Source organism: Pinus tabuliformis, chromosome X (assembly GCF_031772625.1).
Source record: "Pinus tabuliformis cultivar Carrire ecotype Pingquan chromosome X, CPIR1, whole genome shotgun sequence".
Lineage (NCBI taxonomy): Eukaryota > Viridiplantae > Streptophyta > Pinopsida > Pinales > Pinaceae > Pinus > Pinus tabuliformis.
Genome location: NC_142308.1, coordinates 664,779,885 through 664,793,850, shown reverse-complemented (window position 1 = coordinate 664,793,850; position 13,966 = coordinate 664,779,885). Strand labels below are relative to the sequence as shown.

General features: G+C 38.7%; 1 pseudogene; it reads right to left on the bottom strand.

The window, feature by feature from the left end:
• Nucleotides 1–235: 235 nt before the first annotated feature.
• Nucleotides 236–1,777, bottom strand: LOC149141720 (BTB/POZ domain-containing protein At3g05675 pseudogene; annotated as a pseudogene).
• Between the last annotated feature and the right edge of the window lie 12,189 nt (nt 1,778–13,966).

Sequence of the window (13,966 nt, the reverse complement as noted above, 5' to 3'; positions counted from 1 at the left end):
GATCGGTTTAAGGTGTATTGTACACAATATTATATGGTCCTTGATTTAACCATTTGGAATCATGTAATGAGTGCCCCAAATTTCTATCAATGAATACAAGCCATCTCCTCTTTGTTTCCTTGCACCTCTAACACCACAATTCAAAAACTTCACTTAAATATGGATGTCTTGCTTGCTATGTTTGAAGCCAATTATATTAATGGCCAACATTGGTAGCTTAGAGGTATTGTTGGTATTAACACCAATCAAACCCAAAGACAAGTCTCCTTTTTTTTGCTTTGGATCTATAACACCACACTCCAAAAGCTTCACTTAAATCTGGGCATCTTTCTTGCTCTGTTTTAAGCCAGTCAACCAAATTTTCAGCTCGATCACTAGAAGGCAATGCCAGAACCAGGGAAATGAGCACATATTCTATGCTTTGACAGAGATCATTATCCATTTGGTAAGGCATTTTATCATAAAAAATTTGTAGGTGAAGTTGTGGCTTTGTCTCCCTTATAAATGGTAACCAAAGTTTCACTGGATGTGTTTGCCTTGGAGCAGAAAGGGTTACATTTCCATACCCAACTGCCTCCAAAACCTTTCTTGTAACTTCAATCAAGTTCAATTTTGTTTCCTAGAGTCATGGCCTTAATATTATATCCTTAATTGTGTAAATAAATTTATTTGAAGCTTTTATCCGCTTGCTGACAAATCCAGTTAACAAAGATAACAAAGATGACATTTTATTTTCGAAAATGGAAAACAACTCTCATAGATGTTTTTTTACTTCATATTTTACATTGTCATCTATTCTAAGTAGAGGTGCATCATCATATTCAACAAGCATATACTCTACCTTCTCTTGTGCAAAAGCTTTGAGTTCATATGGAGAAGCATGTAAATGAGAATGTTTTATGTCAACTTGAATTGCAGCATGTGTGGCAGAGAGAAACACATTTCTTACCGCTTCTGAGTCAACTAATTGAAGTCTAGCAAGGATGGGAATGACTTTTGAACCTAGCTATGGAAGGGTTTTTATAATTTCTTCCTCTTCATATTCTTCCCAGGGAACTGTCTCTAAATATTGAACACACTTTGAAATTATTCAATCAGTACCAAGTTTGGTGGCTGCTTTCAAAATGCCAAGAGCCATTTTTACATGCTACCATAAACCTATAACTAGATTGTTGTCCATATAAAAAATCCTTAAAATGTTCAGATGATGATCATATTTAGATTCACAATAGTAAACTTCTATGTAATTCTAGAAATTGGCATATGGGCTAGTCATCTGAAAGATGCTCCACAAAATATTTGCTCTGTTTTACTAAATTTTTTGAATGACAGTAAAACCAGTCTTCTCTACCATCACTGGTCCAAATTAAACAAGTATAATCATTATCATATTAATTTTCCATAGGGTTGTATTGTTCTTTGCTTTTGGAAATTGCATTACATATTTTACACATAAAATTGATCCCACAACATTATAACATCATAATAACAATTGTATATAAAGAACAATAAAATCAATATTGCAGCGGAAAAGAAAGAAACAAAGGAAGAAAAGCACGCACATATAAATACACCAAGATTGGGTGGAGAGCAGGGAAAAACCCCACAAAGGGGGACAACCCAGAATTATTCTTCTTCTTCATTAGATTTCATCAAATGTTCAGCTGTGATACAAAGTACAATATTATGAGACATAATCCTTTACATCAAGCTAACTAAGGACTAACCAGATCTTGTTCACAACTTCATTTGTGAACAATATTTGAATGTAAAACATTGTCCACATGAAGAAGGGTTACTGCAACATCACGAATCATAATCAAAGTTTCTCTATAGGGTTCCAGATAACAAGAGTTCTTCATATATACATGGGATGGAGTAATATCAATCTTCCAATGGCCTTTACTGTACTACCATACCACTGTTGTTCAATGGAGAATTAAATATGCCAATGCTAAGATCACAATGATTACCCATACTATATAGATATATGCAACGCTGAGGATCATACTTACAGTGCAGGGATATCATGTATGTAGAGAATTTTATTCGAAACATAGATAAATAAACAAATATCACGAGAGCGAGATTGTAGTTGAAGCAAGATCATATGAGTACTTGTGACTCTTCCAGACCATATTATTTTTCCCCTTGGAAAAATCGTAATTTTCATTAATAAAGGAAAATTACATATAGTAGATGCATTCCGCATATGTTGTATGTGAGGCTATTGCCTATCAAGAAAGAGAGTATAAAAAATATATCTATTTTCTCCATGTAGGGAGGATATATCTTTTGTATTGTTCATAATAGAGATAAAAAAAACTCCATGCAGGGAGTACTTATGTTTGTCATGTATGTACAGCTGATAACTTAAAGCAAAAAATAATTCCAAACCATATTATATTCAGTTTGACTATACTATACGCCGAGAAATATAATATATAAAGATGCCATGCCAATACTGTTGTCAGGAGACAATGGAGCGAGATACTTATTATATTGGAATAACAGAGATCTATGATAATGATACCATACCAAAGATGAGAATTCCAAACCAAATTGAGAGTTCCATATCCAAGTGGGAGCCATCCTAAATAGATGTTGGACCATGCAATACAAAATTCATCACACTGAAATGATATGCGAGCCTTCTTGTTGTGATGATATGTGAGCCTCCAAATTGTGACTTTGAACTGTAATGCCATGCGATATTATATACTATTAAGAGAGGACCTATAGCATAAGTATTGAGGGTAGTTCTAGACCATACCTTTGTAAAATACTAAGAGACCAAATGCCATCCAAAGTGCCATGCAAGAAGAGACTCCATGCTATAAAATTGCGAGAGGAGATATCATATTATAGCCTTATGGGAGAAGGGAAACTATTCTGAATCCATTCGAAGGATATACTATGCTATGAGTAGAACAGAAATGCTAAAGCGAGGATGTTTCTAGAACAATGACAAGAGAAAAAGAGATCCGAATCCTTAGCCAATGCGAAGTACAAAAAATAGATCTAATCCTTAGCCAATGTGAAGTACAAAAAAGAGATTTGAATCCTTTTATTTTTCTCGCCTAAGAGACTAACTCGATTGAGTATATATAGCAGTTCCAATGAGTGAAAGGATGATACCTTTGAATATAGGCCGACATAAGAAGCCGAATTGAGTTGGAGGGAAACCAACACTTAAATTTAATTTTTCTCAATGATATTTTCCACAAGCTTTAATGTACGTGATCCCACATTAATTTTGAGCCTTACAAAATAATAATGAAATATTTTCACAATCATATTACTATTAATTTCGTTTAACCGATTTTAGAATTCCTCTTTTGACAATTAGGCTTCCTTAGGGGCTTGAGGATTTCCCTTGGGTAAATTGTTGGGTCCCTATAATACTAGTGATTACCCCATTACTATTGTATTTATGTCACTTATTAATATTATTGTGCCCCTATTGTCCCCATATTGTTATTACTGTGCCCCATAGAATCCCTCTATTGTTATTTTTGTGGCTTTATATTATTATTGTTAGGTCGGCTGGGTTATATTGTGACTCCTTAGACTCCTATATATAGAAAGGAGGTTTTGTCATTTGAATCATTCAGGAATTGTTCATTTATGTAATGTAGGGAGGTTTCCCCCTCGAAGAGGCTGAATTCTAAGGCGTTGATGTATCTGTCCTATCTTTTTCTTGAGCTGGTTTCATAACATTTGGTATCAGAGCTTTGGATTCTAGGGTTTCATTGTTCCAAACAAGTCATCGTGGCATTTTCGCTATAACATTTTTTCTACGATGTTTTAGAAGATAAAAAAAACCCATTTGAGAAGAAATCGTGCTAAATCTCGGGTCCAAATTTTAGAGCTTTTCGCACAATATTTGCGGAGATATGATCTAAGGAAGTTGGTCTTTTTGTAGACTCTTGAATTACATTCCAAACAGGTGACCTGGGGAAAATCGTCATAACTTTCTCTCTGAGCATCAGATTGAAATTTCGTAAGAAGGTACAAAAACAGGACAGATTGTAGTTTCTTTTATATATTTCTAAGAGCCAAAGGTCGAAATAGTGACTCGTGGCATGTTGTACAAGTTCGCTCTACTGAACTAGTCTATAATCAGGTCACTGTGGGAGATTTCACATAACTCTTCCTTGGAGAATCCAATTTGGATCACACTGGTGGCATTGGAAAGAGGACATAGAGGGCTACTGCAGGTCACAATTTCAAAACTGGATGATCTAAAAGTACAGAGATACATTAGAGGCAATATTGAGCTCCTACAAAGTGAAAAAAGGTGTGTAGATTTTTTTAAATTTTTGCTTAAGCTTGGTTTGAAAATTTATTTTGAAGGAATTCAAAGGGCATAGTAGAGCATTATTATCGGTAATTGATGCCCCAAGGAAAGAAAATTCAAACACCTAGTAAGCAACCTGAAAGCTCTAGCATGACTCTTGAAGAAGAGGAAGAAATGCTACATGATATATCAAAATTACAAGACCAAGTGCAACAAATGTCACTCTCACAAAAGATAATAGAAGCTAAGATAAAGGGCATGGAAGCTAAGATGGACGATTTGAAGATAGATTTGAAGACAGATTTGAAGAGAGACGTGGCAGATTTGAAGACAGATCTGACAAATTTTCTACAAGAAATACTTACTAATGGTGAAAAGGTAGTAAAGGAAACTCATGATGCGAACAAAAGAAATGTTAATCATGATTTCATAGACTCTAATGTGGGATCGAAGACCCACCATATTCCAAAAATCGATATGAGGAAGTTTGATGGCAAGGATCCCGCAACATGGATATTACAGATGGAGCAATTTTTCGATCTCAATAATGTGCAAAACACACAAAAGGTACGTATTGCAACTTTATATTTGGAACCAAATCAGTTTGTATGGTATCAATGGCTTTGCTCTCGTAAACAAATTATCACTTGGGCAATTTTTACGGAAGAATTGACAGCACATTATGAGGATACAAAAAGCAACACTTTTTTTAGCCAATTGATAAGTCTCAAACAAAAGGGTTCAATAATGGAGCACATTGAGGAGTTCCAAAAATTGAACATAAGGGTAAAAAATATTCCAGAGGAGCATAGGATTGATGTGTTCATAGGGACTTTAAAGGATAATATCCAACATGATGTTTGCCTTTGGGAACCTGATTCATTAGAGAAGGCATTCAGGTTAGCAAGAAAAATGGAAAGCAAAATTATGGCAACTAGGAAGCATACCACTCACAACTATAAAGATGGAAGTGTTGTTGCCCCTAGTCTTCCACAACCTATAAGGTTGACACCACAACAATTGGAAGAAAAAAGAGCAAAAGGGCTTTGTTACAGTTGTGATAGCAAATACACTAAAGGTCATAAGTGTGCTGAGAAGAAATTATTCTACATAGATTGTGAAGAGGAAGAAGAAAAGGAGCAAGAAAGGTCAAAAGAAGAGGATATACTCTAGGAACAAAGCCTAGATAAAGAAGAAATGAATCCGACCATATCTTGTAATGCATTGGCGGGAATTACCACTCCTCAAACCATCAAGATAGAAGGACAAATCAAGAAGAAAAAGGTAATAGTGTTGATTGATTCAGGAAGTACCCACAATTTTATTCATTGTAAGGTAGCAAAAGAATTGAATTGCTTCTTATATCCAACACCAGAGTGTCAAGTGATGGTTGCAAATGGAGGAACAATAAATTGCTCTGGAAAGTGCCATAATATCAAGCTATCCATGGGAGAATATGTATTGACTAGCCCAATGCTTTCCATTCCAATGGGAGGTGCTGATGTTGTACTAGGAGTCCAATGGCTACAATCCTTGGGTACAATAGCTTTTAATTTTCAAGAACTTTTCATGAAATTTTCTGTGGAAGGAAAGGAAGTTGAATTAAGGGGTATTGCAGGGAAACCAGGAAAGATAATCAGCTCTAACGGTATGACAAAGCTTCTAAAAAAGGAACAAAGAGGTGTAATTGCACAATTATGTTCGCTAGATGTTTCCACATTGGAATCATCTATTTCTCCAGATCTCCAAAAAGTCTTGGACAATCATTCCAAGGTATTTGAGACTCCCAAAGGTCTCCCACCTATTCGTGATCATGATCATGCTATTCATCTGATTCCAGGAAGTGTTCCTCCAAACATCAGGCCGTACAGATATCCCTATGCCCAAAAGAGTGAAATTGAACGTATGGTTGCAGAAATGCTAGAGGCTGGTATAATTCAACCGAGTCAAAGTTCTTTCTCTGCTCCAGTAGTATTGGTGCACAAGAAGGATGGATCATGGCGCATGTGTCCGGATTATAGGGAGCTCAACAAGCTCACTATTAAAGATAAGTTTCCCATTCCTGTCATTGATGAATTACTGGATGAATTGCATGGATCAATTTACTTCACCAAGTTGGATCTTCATTTAGGATATCATCAAATCAGAATGAAGACTGAAGACATTCCAAAAACAACATTTAGAACTCATGAGGGTCATTATGAATTTTTGGTCATGCCTTTTGGCCTTACCAATGCACCTTCAACATTTCAAGGTTTGATGAATTCCATTTTCAAACCATTCCTTAGAAAATTTGTGTTAGTATTTTTTGATGATATACTAATCTACAACAAGTCTTGGAAGGATCATGTTGAACATGTTGACAAGGTGCTACAACTATTGGAGGAGAAACAATTATATGCAAAAAGATCCAAATGTTTCTTTGGAGTACAAGAGGTGGAATATCTGGGTCATATTGTATCTCATGAAGGAGTTAAGGTAGACCCTAGCAAAATTAAAGCCATTAAGGAATGGAAAATCCCCACATCCATAAAGCATCTGCGAGGATTTCTCGGGTTGACAGGGTATTATCGCAAGTTTGTTAAGAATTATGGGAGAATAGCAGCACCTCTAACAACATTATTGAAGAAAGATGCATTTTCATGGACTCCAGAAGCAACAAAGGCCTTCGAACATCTTAAAGAGGCAATGTGCCAAGCACCGTCTTAGCTACACCAGACTTCACAAAAACCTTTATTGTGGAATGTGATGCTTCAGGAAATGGAATTGGTGCTGTTTAATGCAAGATGAAAGACCCATTGCTTTTGAAAGTCGTCCAATCAAGGGAAAGTTTTTACAAAAAGCTATTTATGAGAAGGAAATGTTGGCAATACTCCATGCACTTAAGAAATGGCGACCCTACCTAATGGGAAGACACTTCAAGGTAAAAATGGATCATGATAGCCTTAAATACTTTTTAGAACAAAGCCTTTGAAGAGCAACAAAAGTGGGTCACAAAGATGTTGGGTTATGACTTTGAAATCATCTACAAAAAGGGGAAGCAAAATGTGGTGGCAGATGCACTCTCAAGAAAGGATGAGGATGTGGAAGCATTGTTGTGCGCCATTTCTATTATCCAACCAGATTGGATAAACGAAGCAAGGGAGGAATGGAAGAATGATGAAGAAGTGTGGGCACTTATTCGAAAGTTACAACAAGATTCCAGTATGTTTGATACATTTAGCTGGAAAAATGATTCGTTATGGTACAAAGATCGCTTATACCTCTGTAAGAATTCCCAACTAAAAAAAAAGATTCTTATGGAATTGCACACTTCTCCCTTAGGAGGGCACTCAGGATTTTTAAAAACTTACCACAGGGTTAAGAAGGAATTTTTTTGGGATGGCCTTAAATCAGATATTCAAAAGTTTGTGGCGGAATGTTTGGTTTGCCAACAAAATAAAGTTGAAACAATTAAGACACCGGGTCTATTACAACCTTTATCCATTCCAAGCCAACATTGGGAGGAGGTTTCAATGGATTTTATCACAGGTTTACCCAAGTCTGAGGGAAAGAGTGTCATCATGGTGGTAGTTGACAGACTTACCAAGTATGCACACTTTTGTGCATTATCACATCCATTTAAAGCCAGTACAGTTTCTACTGCATTTATGGAAACAATTCAAAAGCTACATGGAAACCCAAAGATTATTGTAAGTGACAGAGATCCCATTTTCACTGGAAATTTTTGGACAGAATTATTTTCTTGTCTTGGTACTCAGTTAGCTCATAGCTCATCTTATCATCCTCAATCTGATGGGAAAACTGAGATAGTAAACAAATGTTTGGAAGGATATCTTCGTTGCTTTGTATCTGATAAACAAACACAATGGGTCAAATGGTTGCCTCTGGCTGAATGGTGGTATAACACTTCCTTCCATACAGCAACAAAAATGACCCCATTTATGGCACTTTATGGATATCAACCACCATCCATCACATCATATTTAAGAGAAAATTCTAAGGTTCAAGCAGTGGAACATCACATCGAACATCAACAACAAGTCCTCCAACTCTTAAAGGATAACCTCGTGTTGGCACAGAATAGAATGAAACAACAGGCAGATCAACATCGCAACAAAAGAAGTTTTGATGTAGGTGATTGGGTATTCCTACAGCTACAACCATATAAGCAAATGTCCCTCAAGCAAGCTAAGAAGGATAATAAATTATCACCAAAGTATTATGGTCTGTACAAGGTGTTGCAAAAGATTGGTACTATGGCATACAAATTGGAGCTTCCTGCAGCTTCTCGATTGCACCCAGTTTTCCATGATTTAAGGAAGGTTATAGGCGACAAGCTCCCAGTTCAAACAATATTGCCAGAACTTGACGAGGAAGGAAAAATTATATTGGAACCAGAAGCAGTCACAGAAACAAGAACTCGACAGCTACGAAATCGATCAATTTCGGAGTATCTTATCAAGTGGAAGAACTTATCTGCTGAAGATTCCACATGGGAGGATGAGACTTTTATGCAGAAGCATCTATAACTACTCAAGCGTTGAGGACAAAACTTTTTTGAAGGAGAGGGGCATGTTGGTGTTATAGGGAAAAGTGTCTATTTAGAACTACTCTATCCCACTAAGGTGTGACAACTACCTTAGAAAAAAACAGAGAAAAGCTACTTTTGTATCTCCTTTATGAATTATAGATAGAGAGGAATAGAAAGAACCAACCCGTGTCTTGCGCTAATCCTTTGATTCGATCCCTCTCTTCTTTGATAGTCTCCAGCTACCTGCTCACTAGCACGCCCAACTTCACAAAGTACCTGAAAGATCACAGAAGCATAGCACTATACAAAGACATGGATCTATATTCATAAACAACTTAAGATCAGATTTAAGTTAACCATACAAATGTAACAAGCATCAATGATACAAAAAGATGGAGGAGAACTCAAATAGCTTTTATTGATGAACAAGAAAAGATCCAGGAGGAGTTACAACCAGTGGTTCCGACCCAGCATCAACCTCCTAGCAAAGAAGCCCCTCTTCACCTCAAACAAAGCATAAATCACCCAAAAATCTGATGTTTGTCTCTAGAAACCAACAACAATTCCTTACAATATGCAAAATTCCAGCCTCTGGATCTCTGAGATGAGGGATCCATATATAGATATCTGTAAGGAGGATGAGTCAGCTTGTTATTTGATTAGTGTCTTCTCTTTGTCAGTTCTTGCTTCCACTTGGAGACTGAGGGCCTCTTACTCATCCTTGGTAGAATTCAGTGAGGCAAGTGTCACAGGAGAAGATTCTGGAAGCTTCCATTGCCTCTCCACCTCGCGGAATGACACTGCCATTTGTCATTTCTCACCCATCGCACCCTACAGAAGGGATTTTTGAAATGCAACGCACCCTCACAGTGCATTTGGGTGAGATGCAACACACCTAGCCAGTGGAGCAGCTGCAATGATCCTGTTTTGACCAATTCTGAGCAGTTTCTGGTGGAGAAATTCTGGGAGAAGCTGTAATCTGTTGACCTTGTTCCTTTAGGGGTTAGAACAACACTTTTAGGGACTTAGGAGCCCTTGGTTTATGGACATTTCATGCTTGGAGTTGTAGGGCACAAAAATGTCTATAACAGTTGCCCCCTAAAGTATGAGGCCGTTAACCTTTTGGTGTCGGGTGAAATGCTTTATTATGAGGATCCGAAGTTCTTTCAATGCTGGGAGGAGACCTGTAATAAGATACAATACAATACATTATCTTCATACTGTTTTCATGATCTAGCTGAGGCGGGCATTCCCATGCTCAACTTTATAAATTCATTTTCATGTACATAGGACAGACAATCGTCTGAGTGTAGACTGATGATTCTGATAGAGCCATCATCCTTTTGGTAGGATGATTATCTGTGCTGCAATGCTGTACATTTAATGTCTTTATTTCCCTGAATATATATCGCAGCTCGGATGGATGAAACTAGATCCGGGGTCTTCAATCTCGTCCGATCTTCACTCGAAGTACAAGTCGATCCATGTGAGAAATGTTCTGAAGTCGAACATGGAAAGACATCGCTTGATTACCAGTCAATGATGTAAACTGTTAACAAGCGCGAGAGGAATCACCGATAATGATAATGATCCTCAAGGTACTGCAGTACAATTCACGTGGTGTGAATAAAGGACTTGGCGTCGAACACCACGAAAAATATTTCAGTCGAAGGCCATTGATGTAAACCTGTCGCCGCAAGTGAGAAACTTGCCATTGAGGCATGCAAGCTTCAAAGTACTAAATGGGGTGTTCCTAGATCGACTTCTTGGATAATGAGCTGATGTCGACAAGAAGTGATCCGTCACAGGAGGGCCTTAATGAATCCCACATCAATGACACGGAACGGAGCAAATGATTTTGATGGAGGTGAAAACGATCTGGTGATATAAGGTTCAGGGTGGCGGTCATGAAAGAATGGAGTATAATGTATGGTAGTGGGTGAGACACAGGTGACTTCTCTGGATGACTTCTCTTGAACATGTCGGCGACACTGATGTGATGGATTGGTAGCATTAACCCCAAATGTGGATGGTATGGCGTGACCATGGTGATGTGACTGGTGAATGAAACAACCCAACCCGACTCGGACACGGAGTGGAAGTGTCATGTTCAAGAGCGACTTGCTACCAATAAAGTTTCTTTGAGTTTTCTTCCCAATTTTTCCCCAGTCATTGCTGACCAGTACCTCTTTATTTCTGTCAAGCTTGAGGAGGATAACATATGCTTGTTCTATAATTTGCCCTTCGGGCAAACCCATCGCTATGTTTTAACGAGCCTAGCGATAGTGAAACTCGTTCTCGTCTAAAGACAAGTTTGTCGCTATTAATATTTTTAACGAGTTTAACGACAAAGATAACTCGGTCCTTTTCAATTTTAGAGAGTCTGAAAAGGAATGTAAAGGTAACTCCAAAATTCCTTTTTCGTCATCTAATCCCTTAAGTCTGAAAAAGTATAAAACAATACAGAAGGGATGAATTTTCGATAGTTTTAACGAGCTGAACAAAAACAAGCGCTCGATCTTTTTGTGTAATAATCCCTCAGGTCCAAAAAGAATAAAATCTAGATGAGGGATAGCACTTCCTGTCCCTTTAACGAGCTGGAGAGGCCAATGGCTCGGCAATCTTTTCATATTTTACGAGTCAGTTGAAAAGAGCTTAAAGGAGACTCGTCTTTTGAGGAATGAGTGATAAAACGGGTAGCAGCTGATTCCAGGTAAGGTTTGGAATTTTCCAATCATGGCAGTGTCACAAGGATGGCTAGTGAAATCACTCTTCGCAGTTGTTCCTCAAAATGGGTAAACAATCAAATGGAGGTGAATGATCGGCCAATGAAAAGTGGAGGTGACGGTGCAAACACGACCAAGGCTTTAATGGCTGAAGTACTACATTCACGATGGTTATTTACCGGGAAATAGTTCATTTTTTAATGAGCTTAAACGCAGGTGGAAACATTTGCTCATGTCTTATGTTTATTTTTTAACGAGCTTGAACTATGTTCTAAAATTGCTCGATTAATCCAGTCTTGTGATAATAATGTCTCATATAAAAACGACAACTTTTAGAGATTTGCCCCACATCCTTTCTTTATGCAAGTTAGGAAACGACCAATCCTACGAGTTTAAAGGGGTAGAGGTCCTAAAAATTTAAAAAATAAATAGTCGCTCTTCGCTTGCATTCCAAAAGGTTTGTATGCCCCCAGGTATAAAACAGAGTTTCAAGGTTACCCCTCCTTTAGTCCGTTAAAACATTTGTTTTACCGAGAAAGGCCTACCTCTTACAGGTTACCCAAAGATCGTTCTATTCACAGCGCAAACAAAACACTTCTCAGGCGATGCCTACCGAAATAAACAAAGGTGAGTGGCGGTGCTCACCAACTCACATAACTTTGACAAGAGAATCTTGTTCTAGAATAACCCCCTCTTCCAATCACGGACGGGGGTACAGACTAGTCATATTCTCTCGCGGAAACCTACTCTATACCCGAATTTTTCCTGCCGAAGCAGACCAGGATGCATGCCCCCTGGGTTTCAGTCATATCCCTCCGAATCACTCGCGCTCATCGGGAGGAAGGACTGGAGATTGAGACATTTCTTGCGTGAAAAGACCATTCAGGGATGGTATATGACTATTTGCTCTGTATGATCCGGGAAATGAAAGCTGGTCCACGAGCTTGACCACTCTTCCTTCGTGCGGAAAACACATTACTCTAAAGAGTGAGGAGATAATTGCTCCCATGCAATAAATATAGTCTCGTCCAAGGAGTAGATTGGAATCCAGGGGTCCTTTAACTACCATTACATTCATGTGAACGGTTTTCCCTCTCAATGTTATGGGCACATCGGGAATAATCCCTAACGGTCGACTGGTTCCTTTATCAAAGCCTGTAAGATTTCTCATCTCAGGCAAAAGCGATGGCGAACCAAGCGCTTTCCAAGCAGTTGAGGAAAGGATACTCACAGAAGCCCCCTCATCTATGATGGTACCAGCCATAACCATTCTATATATCTGAACAATAATTCGGAATGGTACACTAGCTGGTAAACGGGGTCTGCCTAGTTGATTCCAGTCGAAGGAGACAACTAGGTTGCTTGGAGGTGGGACCGAATAGACAGCCGGGTACGACTCTGACAAACTTCCTTCCTGCAGTAAAGGAACGGGTAAATTGCCCCCATGTCCGTTGGAGTCTATGCTTATGAAAAGAATTTGGGCGGTGTCATCCTTGTTCTCTTCAGTGATTGTATCATCTGAAGATGGAACCTCTGAAGGCAAGACCGGGTCAACTGCCGCCTCGACCTTTTGACTTTCGTCTGGTATGGATTCAGATGGTTCATCTTCAATGACAGATGCTTCGGCCGACCACCTGAGCGGGTCAGCCGGATTTTCAACTAGTGACGGACTCGGCAAGAGTTTTTTATATCCAGGAGGAAGTCGTAACGGTGAAACCAGACAATCATCCAAAACTCTTTTAGCTTCGTCTAAGAAGAGACAACGGTGGACGACATGATCGCCTTTGCACAGTTTACAAGGAAATCTATATTTTCCTTTTTGTCTTGGGGCTTCACTTTCACTAGTTGACGGTGTGTTTTCAACATGATCATCAGAGGTTGATGACACCGGGTTGTGCAAACGAGGAGACCAGTCCCTTAAGATCCGAGGGATGCAAGGACAATCTCTGTGAAAGTGGTCTCCTTTGCAAATGACACATGGCGATTTAGGCCTGGTCGGTGCAGTGTGTGGATTTTCGTTAGATGACACTCGTTTGCCCCCATTCGCTTTTGGTTCCTTCTTCTTCTTCTCTTTCTTTTTCTTTTCCTTCTTCTCCTTAGGAACTTGACTTTTGGCTTTACTAGCCCCATCAAGCGAAGAGGAAGGAGGAGAGGAAGAATTAGAGGAAGTAGAAGGTTGGTGGGTAACTCTGGACTCGTCTAATTGCTGATTCGATTGTTCAGGAATAGTGGTGTTCTGAACGACGGAGGTTGAGAAAAGCCATATAGGCAAACCAATTGTCAGTCCTGGAAGCGACAATGTGGCCATATGGGGTGCACCAACATCTCCCCAAGAGGAGAAGGGACTAGGATTTCCTCCAAGGGGAATTCCTTGGTTGGTGGACTCCATTTTCTCAATCCAAGATC